This window comes from Tachypleus tridentatus, chromosome 12 (genome assembly GCF_004210375.1).
Source record: "Tachypleus tridentatus isolate NWPU-2018 chromosome 12, ASM421037v1, whole genome shotgun sequence".
NCBI classification, from domain to species: domain Eukaryota; kingdom Metazoa; phylum Arthropoda; class Merostomata; order Xiphosura; family Limulidae; genus Tachypleus; species Tachypleus tridentatus.
In genome coordinates, this window is record NC_134836.1 from 81,484,633 (window position 1) to 81,506,377 (window position 21,745).

General features: G+C 32.3%; 1 protein-coding gene across 1 annotated transcript in view; it reads left to right on the forward strand.

Annotated features, from left to right (window-relative positions):
* The first annotated feature begins 18,038 nt into the window (after positions 1-18,038).
* The window catches only part of GC (gamma-glutamyl carboxylase), a 52,755-nt gene continuing 49,048 nt past the window's right edge, over positions 18,039-21,745 (forward strand). The window contains exon 1 of the mRNA XM_076473900.1: positions 18,039-18,252. The gene's annotated coding sequence lies outside the window, so the exon portion shown is untranslated. The remainder of the gene's footprint in view (positions 18,253-21,745) is intronic.

The following is a 21,745-nucleotide window of genomic DNA, read 5'->3' on the forward strand; positions in this document are numbered from 1 at the left end:
CGCTTCACGGTTTTCTGTAATCACTAAGTATACAATAAGTAGTTCGCAAACATTCTCACATATAATCTTTTTGGACCTGATCTGACCAAATTGTTAGCATGTTAGGCTGTGAATGAAAGACTACATGGTTCGAGCCTTACTGCCGTTGAATACACACTGCGTTTTCATCTGTCATCGTGTTATGAAAATGATAAAGAACCGTGGCGAATTATGCTGGTCAGTATCACATTAGAGATGAACCATAGGGATCTCTGATTTGTCACATGTGTCGTTGAGGGTGAATATTTCAGTGTAATAACTATGCAATCCGAATACATTCATGTAAGGAATTTGTACAAAGCTTTACACAGTTTTATAAAATAAGGTATCATTAGTTCGTTCTCATTTTACAATATCTACAATAGGTCAGTCATGAACGTGTTCGGTGATATTGGTCATGCTGATCAATTTTAGTTAATTAGACACATTAAGTGTCTAATGGATAATATAACGGAGTAGTTGAATCACGTAGCTTAAAATAGTAAAACGCAATTTAATGAACGTTTTCGTTTCCAAAACTTAATATGTAACGTAAGTAATAAGGCATATTTCCATTTATAAAATCCAGAATGCTGTTAAATGTCAAACATAGGAACTAGCAATAAATAACATATAAAGTCTGAATTCAACATTAAAAAAAAAACAACTTAAACTATAAATTTTCTTTTAGTCGAATGTCTTAAAAACACGCTTTGGTTTATATTTTAAAAAGAATCCTCCTAGAAACAGTAAGATTGCTATCGTGATTCACATTCTCTATATAGTTGATTAAATGCGAGTATCTATACTCCATGTGATAACTGTTAAGTAGTCTTGCATACACAAGTTGGTTTAAAATATAATGTACCCATCCCTAAAACACTAGATAGCCTTAACCTAATTTTTCTACAAGAGGTAACACGGTTTAATTAGCATATGACCTCGGTAAAATTTAAAAAGCACCGAAATAAAACCTTAGATTTTGTTTTGTTTTGACTTTCGCGCAAAGCTGCAGGAGGGCTATCTTCACTAGCCGTCCCTAATTTAGCAGTGTAAGACTAGAGGGAAGGCAGCTAGTCATCACCACCAACTGTTGGCTATTCTTTTACCTACGAATAGCTGGATTGACCGTCACTATATAACGCAGTCACAGCTAGAGAGCATGTTCAGTGCGACTAGGTAAAACCTTAGGAAAAGTTAGTATACGAGAGTGAGATATATGATTTGTATGTAACAACCTATTTTAATATACCTGAAGCATGTCTTCAAATCGGTTTCACTATAAATTTAATGCTAGTGGTAAATGGGGAAAAAATTATTCAGCGAAAAACATAATTTGAATGTCACAGAATGGCACGGAACACGCAACATGGTAACAAAATAACAGACTACACTATGTAGTGGTGGATTACAAGTACGACGATAACCTTTACTTATTACAAAATGAGGAACATGCAGCATGTACATTTAACACCTAACAGAAAAACCATACAAATGCAAAAATATATAAAATAAAAGAAAAATATACCGTTTTGATATATAAAAACAAAATTAACCTTTTAAATACAAAATCGCTAGACATTTACAAGGGAACTAATACTTTATTTACACAGCAAATACTAGGTATTGTACTCAAGATATATATTTTAAAGAAAATCGACATAAAAGAAGATAGGTTCAAAGTACATGACATGCATACACGTGTTATATAAATAAAAAATATTTGGTAAGTGTAAAATGATGTAATGATGTAAAGAATGTGAACAAGAATATAGGACTGCTATATGTGAGCCACCCATATATGTCTTTTAATATTAAAATTTAATGTTACACTGTAAAATGTACGAGTACGAAATGGTTACGAGGTCGATCAATTTGGTTGACCTCTTATCGAGAGCCTGTAATAATCAAGACATGTTTCAACTAAACTTGATTTTTCTTGTAATTCAGAGATGGGATCTTAGTTACACTACACTAACATCACCATGATATTTAATAAACACATTGCATACCAAAAGGTAGGAATATAAATCTTCCAATTGCAATAATATATAAATAAAGTATGTATTTTGCAGTGTAACTATATATTTTAATACTGGAAGTCACATAGGGATGATCTATGTATAATTGTACTATTCTTATATTTTTATTTGCATTCTTTCTGTCACTTTTGTAAAAACGCTAACTTCAAGGGGTAATGATATCGTTTGCACTAGAATTATGTTTTTTTTTTTTTTTTAACTACTGCTAATTATTACAACGAAGAAATAAATCGTGCAATGTCCAGGAACACATAGAGTAAATTTAGGTTTATAGTTACGTCAGTTAAAAAGTAGCTGTAGAGTTGTCTCTACTGAAATGAGAAAAAGAAAGATGAACAATGTGATGGGATCTTCACTTTCTAGCTCGGTATCTTAGTAATGGTTTCTTGTCTTATTTTTGAGTTTGTTGGATAGAGAAACAAATCAAATTGAGTAAAAATCATTTTTTAGAGTAAAACGTTCTATCATTGTTGGTTTTGTATAATACGTATTTGTATTTTATGTACTGAATACCTTGTCCATCCATACATGTAGAAACTGACTGCTTTTGAAGCTCGACAATTCTGCCATGTTCAAACTCTGGTAACCTTTTAGCCTTTCCCATGTTTTTACCCAATGTAACACAGGATATGTCAGTGGGAGATGTTGATAACACTAATGCTTGAACAAAAATGACTAAATTTTGTTATGTGTTTACCGATTAACGCTTTGTTTCAGTATGGTCTTAAACTTTTCACCAGCTAGTATTTAGGCTAATTTCATAGTGTTCACATTTTTCATATTCAATGCTAAAAAGTTTTTTATTTTTATTTTCTCTTTTCTTATTTTCATCTTTCGAAGCTCTACTCAAATAAGTGGTTGAGTCTAACAACGCAAAATGTATATATATATATATATATATATATATATATATTATGTTCATTGGCCTTAAGATTTTGGCCAGTAGTGTATGTATATTTATGAGAAGTCATCGTAATAAACATAAATTAGGTATCAAATGAAAGGAGATATATATGTAAAAGAAAGAGGAGAAATTTAAAGCTTATATATGAGGCACATAATTATAGAATACCAGATAAGTCGAAACAAAATATATGAGGCACATAATTATAGAATACCAGATAAGTCGAAACAAAATATATGAGGCACATAATTATAGAATACCAGATAAGTCGAAACAAAATATATGAGGCACATAATTATAGAAACCGAATAAGTCAAAACAAAATATATGAGACACATAATTATAGAATACCAGATAAGTCGAAACAAAATATATGAGGCACATAATTATAGAATACCAGATAAGTCGAAACAAAATATATGAGGCACATAATTATAGAAACCGAATAAGTCAAAACAAAATATATGAGACACATAATTATAGAATACCAGATAAGTCGAAACAAAATATATAAGGCACATAATTATAGAATACCAGATAAGTCGAAACAAAATATATGAGGCACATAATTATAGAATACCAGATAAGTCGAAACAAAATATATGAGGCACATAATTATAGAATACCAAATAAGTCAAAACAAAATCGAAGCCAAAAAAGAACTAATTTAGAAATATACGGCAAAATTGAACATAGCAACACCATGTAAAATCCACGTTAAAATGAAACAAAAATACTTATGCAAAATTCCAATTTATGCGAAAATATTACAGAAATCATACCTGAAATAGATAAAAAATTAAGTTGGTATTTACATATTCATACATTCTTTACATGAAGCACAAAACTATGAACACTAGTTACATTAACAAAAAGAAAGCAGAATATTTTAAAACACATATATAAGGGAAAATATTATGTAACAAAGATGTAATTGAATTAATAATATGCATAAATAAAGAAAGAAGAATACCACATACGCGGAACTATATATATATAAACTTTCTCAAATGTTAAGATGTACATACTTGTATGCAAAACAAACCTAACATCACTGACTGTTTCTCAAATACGGTATCGCTTCTTATATTACACGTTTTCTGGGTTGTCAGTGACTTTACAAGTTGGTGACTCTTCTACTGCTAATTAGTCGACCTTTCCGTGCCATAAGATATCTAGGCGTCTTGACGTGCAAGTACCACTCTAACTACTCAGATCTGGTTCATAACTTTCTCTCTACTTTGTTATTTGTTTTAAACCTCTATGTATGCAATAAGAAGGTAAAAATATAGCATTAAACAAAAGTGGAATTTAAATTTAATAAATATCTGACCATCCGAGTAGTATTTTCTGCTCTTATTTCATTATATTGGATATAGATATTTAATTACTATGTATAATTTGGCTATTGTGATTTTATCAATGTTTATCATGCATAAGAATACATTTATATATGTGCATACAAAATATGTATCTTCAGGTTTTGATTAATAGGAGAGTCAAACACAACAATAGAATCATTTTCATTGTTAGATTTTAATTTAGCCCGGCTGTTCATCAAACTATGCTGCCATCTATGGGCATACACACTCAAGATTACTAACACAAAATAAAATAAAGAATGTTACATGCCATAAATGCTTAAAAGATAAAACCAGAAAAAAAATCAATTTAGGGTTTTATTAAGGAGATAATTACAATTACTATAAAATATATAAATTAATTGACTGGATTTTATACAATCTTATCACTATCTCTGCATATAGACTTATTCTTAAGTGTGTGTGTTTTATTATAACAATGCCACATCAGACTACCTGCTGAGTCTACCGAGGGGAATCGAACCGCTGATTTTAGCGTTGTAAATCCATAGGCTTACCGCTGGACTAGCGGGTGACTAATCTTAAGTACTTAACCTTCACTGGAATGTTATGTTTTGTTATAAGATTTTTTCCAAATGTTGGTTATTTTTTCGCTGATATCGGGAACATATGGTATGTAGCAGTATAAGGTTTTGTAGTTTGTTGTATCTTGGGATTTATTGTTATTTGTTTGTTGTTGGTCTAGGTGTGTGTCCGTATAATTTTTTTCATGGTTTTTTAGGACATTTGTTGATGTTGATGAAGTGTTGTTTTATTTTGTTGATTTCATTGTTAATTTTATTGGGTGAGCATAGTTTTATGTCTGTATTTATCTGGTTACTTAATATGTTGAATTTTGTTTTGTTTCATGTGCTGAGTACCTGGGAATGTATAGTCCAGTATGGGCGATTTTTTCTGTGGACTTCTATTTTCAGTTGTGTATTGGGTATTGTGATATTGAGGTTAAGAAATGCTGTTTGGTTAGTTTTCTCGTGTTCACAATTGAATTTAATGTTGGGGTGTATGGAGTTACGTCGTTGTAAAAAGCAAGTGTGTTTTCTGAAGATGTGAATCCAGCAATTGTATCGTCAACATATCTGTGCAATAATGAATTCCAAAATACAACAAACTACAAAACCTTACACTGTTACATGTCATATATTCCGAATATCAGTGAAAAAATAACCAAAATTTGGAAAAAACTTATAACAAAACACAACATTACAGTAAACACCAAATTTATTCAAAAACCAGGTACAAAACTGAGGTCTATACTATGTAAAAACTACACTGACAAACACGATACCAACATTATTTATAAAATACAATGTGATAACTGCCACGACTTCTATATTGGAGAAACAAGCAGAAAAATGAAAACTAGATTCACAGATCACAAAAAACAACTTCACATGTTTTTGAACACTGCAAATCAAATAAACACAACATAACCATAGAAAACACCCAGATACTAAAAGGAAAACAAACGTAAACAAATGCAAGAAGCTCTACTTATTCAACAACTCAACCCAAAATTAAGCCAATATAAAGGAACAACTTTATACCTATACTAATTAATAACCTAACATATACTGCAACGTTCCCTACAATCACGTACCCGTTTATACTTTCGTCCCTAGGACTTGTGCCCGGCAACGATCAGTTGTAAACTCTTTTTGTTAACCTGAATATGACCTAAGAAGGTCGAAACGTTGTTCTCTACTTTATTTTAATAAAATAGTTAATTAATACCCATACCAGTCGTCTTGAGATAAAAATCTATAGTTTGAATGCTAATAAGAAAAACAGGCATCTATGTAGATTGTAAATCAGTATATCAATGCTTATGACGTATGCCATACAAATAGTGAATACAATATAAATCATAAGTAATAAAATATTTTGTTTCATGAGGTGAAACTATAAAGCTGACTATTGCGATGGCACAGAGGTATAGCTGTGAACATATAATGCTAGAAACTGGGTTTCGATACCCGTAATGAGCAGAGCACAGATAGACATTGTGTAGCTTTGTGTTTAATTTCAAACAAGACAAAAGATCAAAACGATGGAACAATGTTAACAACTAAAGAGAATAAATTAGTAGTTTTTGTTTTCGTAATCTGATACATACAATATATATCTAGAGTTTGGAAGTTTTACTTATAAGATGACACGAAATAGTCCTTCTCAGGACTATACAGGTTGCTAATTTGCATATTTAGAGCTTATATAAAAGAAAACTCTACATAGAGTCACGAAACAAGAATATTTAATATGACGTAATTTGCGTTGATGTCTATTGATCTACAACAGGTCATAGGGGTTATAATGACTTCATTGTCCAACACTTTTTTCCCACTACTTTTTTTTCCTAGCAAAATTCCCTCTGGTAATATAAAATGCTGCTGTTAACTCTTAGAAACCGCTTCTACTGCGAATTCGTGGAACCAATTATGATGTGACGTGCCCTTCTCTTGGGCTGTTCCTTCACTCTCATATAATCAGGCATCTGGACCAAAGTGTCTTGTCATATAAATACCACCCTAACTACAATAGTTCAGTGTGATGTTAAATTTACCATGTTTTTCACCACCTTATTATACATTCTTTTCTTTTTCTAAGAAACTTTAACCGTTTTTTTTTTTTTTGACATGCAAGCTTATACATATCAGTTGATATTTTCTTGTGAATATCCTGGTAACTCCACATTTGGTGGTTCTGTACGTGAAACTTACTGTGATCATAATTCCTCTTATAAACATTTTTTCGCCATTCCAGTCTGAATTCAGAGACTTTGAAAGCATACTCTTCGGTGTTTGAATAACCCATCTAGTAAAATAACAGAACTAAAAATGATAAGGTAAAGCACTGTTTTTCTCACATCCAGTATTTTCCACCATTTTGTAAACAGTTAACTGTTGAGGATGAACTTTACCAGTAAAACTGCCTTTATGATATGACACTTTCTTGTGTTCTTTAGTCTGTTTAATCATATAGTGCTCAGAGTATTTTAAATCTCCGAGTTCAGAACTAGTAGCATCATCACTGTTATACACTAGGCTTGTGCAAGTCATAGCAATAATACAGAGCTCCCTATCATACAATCAACTGCTCGAACAATTGCTGGATGTAAAATACTTGTATACCACATTCACCAATTTGTGATGTCTATACTTAGTTCCTTTTACTGCTTCTACTAGTTTCTCTTTCTTGTTGTATAAAGTATCCACTCATCAGTATAATCATCGTTGTTTTTATGGTTTTTCGCCATGTTAAGTTTTATAATAACTTGATGTATCTAAAAATAAACAAACTTTCAACTGCTAGCGAAAACATATGTTTGTATTTCTATTCAACCGATGTGTTTAGTGCTGTACAATAGCACGAGTTATTCATAAACATTAAAATATCATTTTAAAAACCTTATGTGTTTAAAAACGGCTGGTACGGGTAGAGAAAGTACTAGTAGAGGAGCGAACATCGTTTCGACCTTCTTCGATCATCGTCAGGTTCACCTGTTTTCCAGTAATAAAAATCGAATACTTTAACTTATTAGCTACACAACTAGGTAATAAATTTTACATTTAATGAATACTTGCCTGTGTATTGGGAATCACGAGATATGTATAAACTTTATTTGACAGAGAACACGTACCTCATTAGACTCCGAAAAACCTTGAAAAATATATTACATTATGTATTTTAATCTGTGTTTTGAAGTTTTTGTAGTATGTGCCTTTACATATCCAAAGTAAAACGAAATTAGTAAGATATTTGTTATGTGTTTGGTATGATCACCAGTAAAAAGTCGAAAAAAGAAAGTTTCATTGGAAAAAGTAAATATTTTATAAATACCTCCTGATTTACGAAGTGTTTCACACTAATGCTGTTGCAGATGGCTTCGTTAATCGTGTACTGATGCTATGTTGATGTGGTTGTTTTCCAACTTTGATGGGTTGAACTGAGCTAGTGAAAAGAGCCATTAGTCTAATGCAGTCTTGAGAAAACAGCATTAGTTGAGCAAATTAAGACGTAATACTTGGTGGAATATACATTATAATACTTCTTGCTCTTGAGTGCATTAATTCAAACAGTCTTAATTTATGTTTTATTACTTCCGTGCTCATTGATTACCCACTTAAGTTTGATATAATTCAAGTTAAGCTTCCTTTCAACTGTATGCATATATATATACATATTACGGCATCGGACGAGTGTTTAAAGATGTGAAAGATAAAACTACTACATATTTCTCAACTGCAATTTTACGTAATGAAAGCAAAAATAGTGCCATATTTTAGTTTGTGTTCAAATGCAAGCTTGTTGTGGATATGAAGTAACGTCAGTATTATTCTTACGCGATCGTAAGAAGCTCGAACATGATTAAGTTTAAATGAAAGTTTCAAAGAAAAGAAGAAAATCTTGAATATAGAAAAAGTATGCAAACCATTCAATTTGGATAAGTAAGAAAAAGAAAGAAAAATATAGAATTCTCTTGCTGAAAGTTTATTTGTAGTTAAGCGCAAAGCTACACAACAGGCTTTATGTACTGTATCTACCACGAGTGTTGAAACAAAAGTTTTAGCATTATAAGAATTTAGAATTATTGCTAAACCTCTAAGACAAAATTTTATAATAATCGCTTTTAATTATTAAAAAAATTCACAATGCATGATATAAATAAGCATGTGGTCATAATTGCAATATTGCTGTCTTTCAAATGTTTTAATGCTTATCAAGGCACTTGAACGACTCTGTGAAACAAAATACGTTTGAGTAAAGTAAAACACTTTAGCTGTAGTTATGGTAAGACTTGTTCCATTCATCGAGTCGAATCAGAGAATTTTATTGAGGGTTGGTACTTCCAGACTAAGGTCTGAAGATTTTACTGACGGAGAAAGATGACTGAAGTAATTCTTTTTAAATTGATGTGGATAACAAGGATTGCTGCACCATTATCTCTTGAAAGGAGTCTCGTGTTTCAAGTAAAACTTTGCAAAGTGATGAACATACGATAGTGAACAAGATTTGATACATTTGTAGATATTAACTGCTCTTCTAAAGAGAACAAGAAGACGAACTCCTGCTGTTGAAGCGTCTCTCACATTATACGTCACCTTCGGCTGTTTATAGAGCCAACAAAATGCAAACAAGGTCTTATGTGCTTTTTTCCGTTCGTGCAGGGTTTTGGTTTACCGCTAGAACAGGAAAGGAAAAGTACAAATTTCACATTATCAAAGCTTGCATTGTCTAAAGTTTTCAGGTTGAGTGTCACTAAAGCCATATTTATTTTTGAATAAGTAGTTTCAAATTGGTTGTTGGTTGCTAGATGACACTTTCTGTAGTGTTGTTCACACGATACCGTTGAATATAATCAAATTCTGGCCACTGTTGAGAAATTATGTGAATGTAGACAGTCTGTTCTGTCTACTTGTTTTTTCATTTGGTTCGTGAACAGCTGCTGGCATCCACAGTTCTTCGATCTCCAGTGGCACAGCGGTATGTCTGCGGACGCACACCGCAAAAAACGGGTTTCGATACCCGAGAGGGGTAGAGCAAAGATAATCTATTATGTAGTTTTGTGCTTAACTTTAAACAAACAAATTATAGTTTTTTCTAGTGACATATACATTCCCCTTCATTGCCACTGTTGAGAGACGTGTTTGAACAGAAAAACAAACTCTGAAAAGATATTTCTGTTAAAAAGACATCTACGAGGGCTGTTCAAAAAATACGCGGACTGTTTGAATTGCGCGGCCCCAGTTGGTTCCAGGGGAATCCGCTTGGTGTCGCTAGGTTCGCACAGATCAGCTGATTACGACGCCATTTCCCGATTGCAGATATCTTTATTTGTGTATTAGCTACGCGGTTTTAAGTGAAGTGCGATTTTTTCGTTTGGCGGATTTCAGAATGAATGACCTGAAGGAGCAACGACTCACTGTTAAATTTTGTGTTAAATTTGGAAACTCTGCGACTGAAACTTTTGCTATACTTAACACGGCTTAAGGTGATGTTGCTATGAATCGTACAGCATGTTTCAAGTGGCATGAACGTTTTAAGGATGGTCGACAGTCCATTGAAGATGATGAGCGTCCTCGACGTCCTTCCACGTCAACTGACGACCCACACGTCGACAAAATCAACACCCTGGTGCGGGCAAATTGATGTCTGACTGTCAGGGAGCTTGCTGAAGAGTGTGGAATATCAGTTGGATCTTGTTACGAGATTTTGACCGAAAAATTGAAGATGCACCGCGTTGCTGCGAAATTTGTGCCTCAGAACTCGTGAGTTTTTGGCCAAACACTCGATCACTGTTCTTCCCCACCCCCCTACTCACCTGACATTGCTCCTTGAGATATTTTCTTGTTCCCCAAACTCAAAAGACCCTTGAAAGGAAGAAGATTTGAGACGATTCCCGAGATTAAGGCAAATGCGACGAAGGAGCTGGAGGACATTACAAAAGAAGCGTACCAGGACTGTTTCAACAAGTGGAAACACCGTTGGGATAAGTGTGTGCGTTGGGGTGGAGAGTACTTTGAAGGGGTCCCAGACCTGTAACTTCTAAATAAAGTACATTTTGTTTTATGACGTCAGTCCGCGTATTTTTTGAACAGCCCTCGTACTATCATGCCCCCTCCCCTTCCCCCAAAAAAGAAGAAAAAGCGAAGATATCTTGTTTTTCTTTCGTGATATTGCAGATTTATCAAGATGTGAATGTATATCTGCATATAGACCAATAAATCGTCTAATGGGCATAGGCTTATTAGTACTGATTCTACCTCAATACCGCATCCCTATTTACAATGAGGTCAAACTAATTATACTTTCCATTCTTGTATGGTTAAATTCAGTAAACCCAATTACTGAATACCTGCCTATAATAACAATTCACCGATATTTTTATTGCATCGAAGCCAATTCGCATAATCTGTGCTATTGTTCACAAAAATTGGCGAACCATCTAGCTAGTCTCCTTGTTACTGGTGCGGGTCAGGCAATCACAACGTCAGTGGAAAAATAGACATTAGTGGTACTAAAAAACTCAAGAGTGAAGATTAAAAGACGGACTAATTTTACTACTCTTTTCAATAAAACTGTTAATGATAAAATTGATCCTGTAATAATAAGCCTATTAGTCTCATATCAGCGTTGAAAAAAGCTTTTGAAAGTCTTAAGAAATAATTTCTAAAGTATTTCAGCAAAGTTTAAAAATTTATTGGATAGTCATCATGGTTGTACTACTGGAAAATCCTGTCTTATTTATCATAACTTGAATTTTGTCTGGGAGAAAAAAATATTTGTGTTCTAGTTGACAAATCCCTTAAGCCATCCAAATGATGTGTTGCTAGTGGTAAGGCAAATAGGATTTTAGGTTGTATCTACAAAAAATACCGAATACAAGTCCAAAGAGGATATAATTTCTCTGTATAGGTTATTGGTTAGTGCACTTTTAGAAGAACATGGAATTATTGGAAATGTCTCAGAGGAGTATTAGTATCAATTTATTATAGTATCATACGAAGATAGATTAAAACATCTAAGATTGTTTTAATTGATAATGTTGATGTATCATACTCTTTTTTGTTTTCATTGGTAAAAATGGTACTAACAGGAGACGCCTGAATAATATGTGTATATATCTTAAACCAGTTTTACGTTTCTAATAAAGTGGTTTGCCTTTTGAACAGGTTATATTTAGATGTGGTGAATGCAGTTAATATGTAATTGAGTTTAATGAAAACGTTGATAAACTTTTGAATGATAAGAGCTGGCTTTGAATATTTTACTTTTATTTTTAAACTTTAGTTTAGTGGATGAGATGGACCTAATTGTCCTTAAATTAATGTATCAGTTTTCATGAACAACTGTTATGATGTGAACCAATGTAATAATAATAGTAATTTTTTTATTTCAACCATTTACAAATTAGATTTTCAAAAAAGGAATTAAAGACTCGACATTATTTATTTTACTTTTAATACTGTGTATTGACTACTCATTCATTTATTTTATTATTATTAATTTTATCTAAGAATAACTTTATTATCATTCAGAAGAATTGACAGACCAATAATCCAGTTTTCTTGATCCCTGAACCACAGCGTTAACCTGTGAAAACTACATTAATGATTCGAAGAACATATGAATGAAGAAAGAGGGTGATATTTGAGTAAGAAAAATTGGGAACATTTTGGAATACACTCGGAATATGACACTGTATTTTGAACCAATAATTCAAGTAGAATTTCAACATTAATAGAAGTTGAAAGTTCTGCTTTTATTTAATTTCTACTAGTTTTAAAAGGTTTCGCACTACCATTACATTATGGTACCTCATAACGGCTGACTGTGATGTAAAACTAGTGTTTAGAAATAAAAATATGTGTAATAATACGGTTATCTATTTTTAAGTATATAATGGAAAAAATTAATAAATAATCTCGATAAATAAATACTTTTTATAGCAAAACAATTTTAAATCGGAAATACTTATATTATATAAAATATAGTGGTTAAACATTTACAAGCAACTTTTAAACCACAGCGTCAGAGTATAACAATCCTGGTATTCAATATGACTCTTCAGTGCTACTTAATTAAACCCATCTATCTACCCGTAAAGTGCATACAGAAACGTTTTCAACAAAATCAATATCTAACAACATTTTTCAGTAACGTCACACGCACGTTCTGTAACAACATATTCCATCTTCACAAACTTTTCTAAAATGTATGACAACCAGTTACCGACATTTCTTCCGTTATGGTTCACATAAAAATACACATATAGTGACAAAAAGGCCACTAAAGTTGTCAAAACTAAGCATCATATGAAAACTAGTGTTTAAACATTGAGAGATATCGGGTAGTATTGTTTTTACCTGATAAGACTTTTTCATTTGCCAAATTCGTAACATAACTATTAACAACTTAATCATAACTACAAATGAAGTTAAGAGATGTTGAGCTTCTCATTAAAGAAAGTTTACAACTTGTGTAAGACCATCTGATTCGCGTAAACTACAAACGTGCTTCCAACTAACACTGCTTTAATTAGGAGAATGGTAAACGAGTTAAACAACAAATAACCAGTATTGTTTGTTTCTTAACTTGTATTTAATGTTTAAATGATAAAATTGTTTAGTTTACACTAATATCAATGCTTTGATTGTATTTTGAAATTTACTTCATGATTTACATCCGTTTATTCTACTATCCATTTTATTTGAAGACATTCACGTTTTCAAGTATCATATTGATTCTATTTAATTTGAGCTTATATATATAGCAATGGTTCTTATTATAAATATTACTTATTATAGTTTTAATTAGCCTGAAATTGAATTCAGCGATAATTTAAATTTAGAAGTTGAATAAATGACAGTATGTATCCAGTTTATGATATTTTCCAACAAGATTGATATACACAGTTTCTTTTTCAACACAAATATATTTTAATATATAAACAATAATACAATTTACAATAATTATTATTACAAATAATGCTCTGTTTACAAAATCTTTATAAACTTACATACAATATCAATTCTTCTTTTTGGTCTGGAACTTCCTTGATATCTTTTTGAGGATTCACGAGTTAATTTCGAGTTAATATGGGTATAATTCATTTAACAAGGAGCTAGTAATTTTTGCGTTCTTCCTTCTTCGCTGATAACACTTTAACTGTTTTTGCTACTGAAGTTATGTATAACATTTCTTTGTAAAAATACTAATGTTCACTGAAGTTAAATGGTTTGTAATGGTCGAAATTTATAATCTTTCCTGGTCAAATACCTGAAGTTCCCAATTAATGAGTGTTAATCATAATTATAACTTTCGAGGATTATTATATACCAACTATAGGAAACCAATTATTATACGTTGTCTTTTGGCGCTTCGCGTTGGTTATATTTATATGCGTGAGGAAAGTTTCTATAAATTTCAGCCTGCACAACAATATAGACTATACACTAGTGTTTACATATACATTGTTGATTTTTACATTCGAGAATCTTCTACCACTTTAATTAATAGACGGACATTTTTTTCACAATACAGATTTAATAATATAAGTTATGTACCTTTCTAAAGGTAAATTATACTTAAAGAACTATCGAAGGCACGGCATGACCAGGTAGTCAAGGCACTCGACTCGTAATCTGAGGGTCACGGGTTAAAATCCACGTCACACCAAATATGCTCGCTCTTTCAGCCGTGAGGGCGTTATAATGTGATGGTTAATCTTACTATTCGTTGGTAAAAGAGTAGTCCAAGAGTTGGCGGTTGGTGGTGATGACTAGCTGCCTTCCCTTTAGTCTTACACTGGTAAATTAAGGACGGCTAGCGCAGATAGCCCTCGTGTAGCTTTGTGCGAAATTTAAAACAAAAAACAAGAAGCATCGATATTAAAATATTAGGGATGGAGGAAGAGGTCTTTTGCACCTAATCCTCCTGGGTATCTAAAATCCAACATATCCAAATACCCACAAAGAAGAAGCGATAATATAAAAATAAATAATATAATAGTAAATCCGGCTTCGCTAATAATTGAACAAGTGTATTATGGAACATTAAACAAGTGTAAAATATGCTAGAATAATATAAAAAAAACGTTTACAGAACATTAAAGTGAGAGCATGTGCTTAAAAAACTAAATATTGCCTATGGCTTTCTTTACAAGGCCTGGCATGGCCTAGCGCGTTAAGGCGTGCGCTTTGTAATCTGAGGGTCGCGGGTTCACGCCCGATTCGCGCCAAACATACTCGCCCTCCCAGCCGTGGGGGCATTATAATGTGATGGTCAATCCCACTATTCGTTGGTAAAAGAGTAGCCCAAGAGTTGGCGGTGGGTTGTGATGACTAGCTGCCTTCCCTCTAGTCTTACACTGCTAAATTAGGGACGGCTAGCACAGATAGCCCTCGAGTAGCTTTGTGCGAAATTCCGAAAAAACAAACAAAGCTTTCTTAACGTACCGGTTTCATTAAACTATTGCGAAAGTTAAATGTACAAGAGTAGTGGAAAAGATATAAGTATTTTCTATTTACATTCTATAAGATACTCGCCACACGACAGCGAAATCTCTGTTTTAAAAGTTTGTATATTTTCATATATTTGGTACTCTAAGTCTATGTAGCTTAGCTTAAATTTTTGCTACTCTCTAGCGGCACAGCAGGATATCTACAGATTTATGATGCTTGAAATAGGATTTGAATACCCGCGAAGGACAAAGACAAAGTACAAATAGCTCTTTATGTAGCTTTGTGTTTAGTAATAAGAGAGAACAACGACAGCTGTGCCTGTAGTCTATTTTGCACATGGAATTAAATGGAAAGTTTTACAGTTTTGTGTTGGGAAATGTGAGCTGACATGATTTGAAAAATCAGATAATATATACAGTTAATATGATTTATTGATCATAAGAATATAGCTACGAAAATGTAACGAAAAAAATGTGTATTTGAAACTTGCTTCAAATTTTAACGATTGAAACTTGTGTGTTTCAGATAAATAATTATAATTGTTGATGACAAAAAATATATTCCTGGCATAGAGGAACTGACTTGCTTAACATAATAGGCCTGGCTTGAAGATGTTTTTTATAGCACAGGTTAATCAATCATGATTATTAACAAATGAAAGCTTAGAGAAAATTCTAAGAGAAACATTCTTAGTGAAGTTTGAAACCTTCGATGTTCGTATTTTAAGATCGTTCATAAATTTCCATAAATTTAATAATATTTTAGTTAATTGGCTAAATATAGATATTAGTATATGAACTTAAAATTTGTCAAAGAGTAAACGCAATTAACAATAAGCCTAGCTGTAAGTTACTCGAATTTAAGTTAATTATGTTTCTCTTGTACCATATTTTTATTATTTACTAAACAATCAACATTAATTATTAGATTATCTGTAAAGCGTATAGCTAGATGTTTACCTGTTATTGCAATAATTAAAATATGATCCTTAATTCGTGTATTGCATATATTTAACATTAGGATAAACTTTCAAACTTTCGAAAATGTAACTGACAAACATTCAAAACACACATTGAATAAATTTAAACAAGACAAAATAAACAATTTAAACGAAAGAACCTTTATGAAAACCAATATAATTCATGCTTACAACGTAGTTTTGTTAAAATGCTGGAAGTATGTTAAATATAATCTTATCGCCTGTACATAAATTACAGGCGTTGCAAAATTCTATAATTACCAAAGCAGACACAATCTTCCCCAAGTAAAGCATCCCCAAGTTGTCAGACAAACTCCAAAGTAGATCAATAAATTACTTCCGCAAAACTCGTAACAAAAATATATCATTAAAAACCTTGAAAAGTTTTATCATACATGATGAAAATACATCTAAGTACTTCTCATCACTAAGTCTAGTCAATTATTGATGCTACTTATGAACGCCTGTTACCGAGCAAACCAATAGATGTAGCTGATTTTATTTTACAAGAGTTTTGTACGTAAAAATAAGATTAGAGATATATGGCATGTTTTTCCAACGTTATTTGTGCAACTGTTTGCGTGAACAAAACTTTACGTTGACAACAAACGAAAAAAAGCGAAGCGTTGTACATTATGACCTGAAAAGGGCCACTCGCATGTGCGAACAAACATTTGTAGCTCGAATGCTGTGACTGCACGATGTAATAATGGGGTTTTTCTAGCTACCGAGCCGAATTATACCGGAGAACAACAGTCAAGGAGGGAGTTAGAGGTCCAGGATGTGGCTGATTCACTCAGAAAGTCCACAGTCTAGTGAGGTGAAACGTAGCACACGTGCTCGGTACCACTAACAAGTGTCATAATGAGTTTTTAGTTTTTCAAAAAAATTTTGGTGTAGCTATAGAATTAACTGTGGGTAACGAATGAACTTGATCATTGCAACGGAGCTTCTACGAATCATGAGAGAGCTTTTGAAGCTTGGTAGTTACTATAAAATATTCAATTTCATGTGACATATTAAATCTAATTAAAAAGTTCTACATATAAAGAAGTTTTATTATGTACACTTGTATAAAAACAAAACCAAATTAAACAAAATATTACAAAATAAACCGTTAGTGTATTCTACAAACATTAACGATAGTGGTTGAAAGAACGAACTGGATCTATTCAGATGTATTTTGTTATATCAATAATTGTGAAATTATTTTCCGGATAGCCGTTTTAAACCATGATATAAACAACTTAATTTTAATTAAGTGGTACAAAAATTAGATATTATTTTACAAAAACTACTTGAGCTACGAGCCTCGTGACTGTTTGACCATGGTCTGCCTGTATATATCTTTTAAAGAAATAATTTTATTAAATGGTTTCTAAAGTAAAAATAGTTAAAAGAAAAAGTTCTGGTTCAAACACACTTTCTAATCGATCAATCATGTTATCAAATAATGGTTTTTGCTGTGCTAAAGGTACGGAAGTGGTGCTAATTGGGGCAAGAAGCACGTTACATTATAAGATATGTATGTATAGATATGAGAGAGTGCTTCCACATTTCACGCGCGCACGTAGATATTTCATTTGCACGTGATAAATCTGATGTGCCAACACGTCTGTTGTCATAGCAACTATGTTATTTGGCTGTCAGCTGTTTGTAGCAAATCCCTTTCTTACGACCTGTGGATTTGTGGTACAACTAGTAGCACTTCTGGAGTTGATCCCTTTTCGCTTTTTAGAGAGAGAGCAGACATGAGCTGCCGGCAAGGAGAATATTTACGTAACTATTTATACTAAGCATAATGTATACTCGTACATCACTTGGACGTTGACATAAAACTCCTATGTCGAAAGTTTTTACCAGTCAGCAATCCAATCAGAGTTACATTAAGCCTTGCTTGAACTGGTTAGCCAAAAAAGGTATTTGAATTACAGCATTAACGCTGTCCTGCTCAGGCTTCCAGAAGGTAAGACTTGTTCCGTTAAGCACATTGTATGCTTTTGTTTTGTATACATATAATTATCATATTTCAACTGCTAGAAATGCTTCTTGTTGTATGAATTAGATATAAAACTATGAATATAGTTTACCACCATCATAGCCCCAAGGTGCAATTAAAAAAATAAAAGACTAAAACTTGTTGAAAATGAAACGATATTAATTTGGCTGTTTTTTGTCACATAAAAAGTGTCTCACATGAGCGGCTTATGAGTATTGATTTGAAATATAATGAACTCGAAAATTTATAGCTCCATAGTTTTGTTGAGGTCTTTATAACCTTTTAGATACAAATACATTTACAATTAATGGTAATAATACTTCAAGTACCTAAAAATTAATCTGTAGTTAATTTTATTTCATTTTCTTATATTTCATTTCACCCAATTTAACAGAATCTCATAGACACAAATGTTAAACTTTTCAGGTGCTCTTATTAGTATTACTCAATACTTTATACGAAATGCATTATCGTTCTGTTTTCGAATAAAATTCTTGTTAGCATATAAATCATACTGATAGTGCTATTATGCTATATGTCAACTCTGACTTGACACATCTAAGAGCGCAACAGCTTTCATAACATAAAACAATAAGCTGTCAGTAGATCTGAGATACATTTCTTAATCATTTCTACACTTTTTGAATTAAAGGAAAATAGGAAACGTTTCATAACATAAAAGAATAAAACAATAAGCTGTCAGTAGATCTGAGATACATTTCTTAATCATTTCTACACTTTTTGAATTAAAGGAAAATAGGGAACGTTTCATAACATAAAAGAATAAAACAATAAGCTGTCAGTAGATCTGAGATACATTTCTTAATCATTTCTACACTTTTTGAATTAAAGGAAAATGGGGAACGTTTCATAACATAAAAGAATAAAACAATAAGCTGTCAGTAGATCTGAGATACATTTCTTAATCATTTCTACACTTTTTGAATTAAAGGAAAATGGGGAACGTTTCATAACATAAAAGAATAAAACAATAAGCTGTCAGTAGATCTGAGATACATTTCTTAATCATTTCTACACTTTTTGAATTAAAGTAAAATGGGGAACGTTTCATAACATGGAAAATTTCAAAATATTGCAATATTACTGTTTTGTTATCGATTGTCATGTAAAGAAAGGAAGAGGTGGGCACTTCTAACTCCTCACATGAAAAGAAGAAAACGCTGGAAAAGGTCCAACACTTGTTCTAGAATTTGCCAAATTTAACAAATTAGGCGTTTTAAAAGGTTTCCTTAGAATTTCGTGTTTAGAACAGTAAGTTAAATTCATTCAAATAACACATGATTGCTACCTCAACTCTTGTTGGGCTGCAGCGTACATATTAGGGATAATAACAACTTGATAACTCCTTAGCACCAGAGAAGCCGAAGCATGCCTGTAAGATTGTTTGTTTATTTGCAATTAACTACAAAGCTATCTGTGCTCTGGTCACCACAGGTGTCAAAATCCGGTTCTAGCAGTATAAGTCCACAGACACTCCACTGTGCCACTAAGGGAACCGTACGTATAAGAGATTACCTCATTTTTATAGAATTATAACTCCAAATAACGTAAGGTGTTTTTTATAAAAAAAATTATTTTTACTTTAAAATTTGTGACTTGTAAAATCTAATTACTTAATTAGTCAGTAAACTCAAAACAAAAAGAGAGAGCACTAGTTATTAGGTTGTCCACAAATAAATGTCGTTTTTGAACTGCGAAGTTTGGAAAAGTATAATCTAGTGTTGTAAAACATGTTTTAATCAAAGTAACCACCATTTGCTTTAACACACTTTTGCCAACGTGTAACGACGATGTTTATGGCACTGCTATAGAAATCAGAGTTTCTATGGTCAATGAACTCCATGAAAGCTTCTTCTGCAGCTGCCTGGTTTTGAAACCGTTTATTGTTCAACAAATCGTCAAAGTGTTTGAAAAAATTAAAATCTGTAGGATAAAGATCTGGGAAATAAGCTGAATGAAGCAGAACCTCGATTCATAATTCGTTCAATTTTTGGAGCGTCATCCTTAACAGTTCTCGTAACGCCGCTTTTGTTGATCTTCAGTCAGCTCATACAGAACCCACTTATCCAACTTTTTCGTCTTTTCAATCACACTCAGATGATTGACAATGCTTAATTTGCTTGTACCTAGCTTTTCTACAAGTGAGGGTCTGTCTCAACTGCCTCCCTTAATGTGTTTTCATCTCAGGATGGCTTTCTTCCACGACCTTCGTGGTTTTCGAGACTTTCATCTCCATGTTAAAACCTTTGGAACTAACGCTGAACTGTAAGTTCAGTAAAAGATCAATGGCTGAATGCTTGGTTGATGTTCCGTGTAGTTTCGATAGCTTTCCGTCCAAGTTTGAAGTCGTAGCAGAAAAGCAGACGAAAGTATTTCTTATCCATGCTGCTTTAGGAGTTGCGAAACTTACTCTGAGTAGAGTTGAAACAGCAAAAAGTTAAGATACATTGTAAGCGACAACACCACGGATAAGTTACTCAATATTCAGCATCTAAATGTCAAAGTGAAAATGTGACATTTATTTCTGGACAACTTAATTCAACTAGATTCATAGGGCGGCCTATGAATTCCAGTTTGAATACAAGATTCAAGGGACTGGGAAATTTGGTCAAATTTTTTTCCAATTTTTCATTCAGTAAATTAAATCTAATATATATATAAAACATTATACTCTTCTATATTTTTAAAAACAATTTCCTAGACCAGCATAACTGATCTTATACCTTCTTTAGGGATAAAAAAATAATTCAAGTTTGCAATTTAAATTAATTACTTTAAATGAATTGACTTTTTATAACCTTTTGAAAATTATCTTACATAATACTGTAGAATTGTGATAAATGTTTTAATTTTCTAAATATGCAGAATGATTTCGCTTTCATTGAATAATATATTGAACAATTTCATGTTGAAACTCAATTAGCTTCAGCAAAGATAGTTTAACAACATCGTTATTACTAAAATGTCAGGTTTTATTTTTGATGTTTCATGTGTGCTTAAACACCCGACTTGCATAAATTCCTTTAATATTAATAAAATTAAAGATTGGTTTTGATACTTTTATTATTACCTAATACTCCCCTAGTGGCACAGCGGTACGTTTGTTGGCTTACAACTCCAGAGTTCGAGCTTCGATACCCATGGCTTACATATAAACAACAATATTACCTAATAATATTCAACATAAAAATTAAGTTGCCTACTTTTAAGGAATTTCAAGTTTACTATTAGTTTTGTAGTTCAAAAAAGCCTTTAACGATGTTAAAATAACACAAAAAATAATTAAAATATACTTTTAAAAATACCGTTAGAAACAAATTATACACACCAATACATTTGATCTCCCATGTTGTATGTTATATATATATATAAACACACACACTAACCACATAAGACAGAAGGGAGATTTTTGCATAGCATGACTTGCTCAACCATTTAT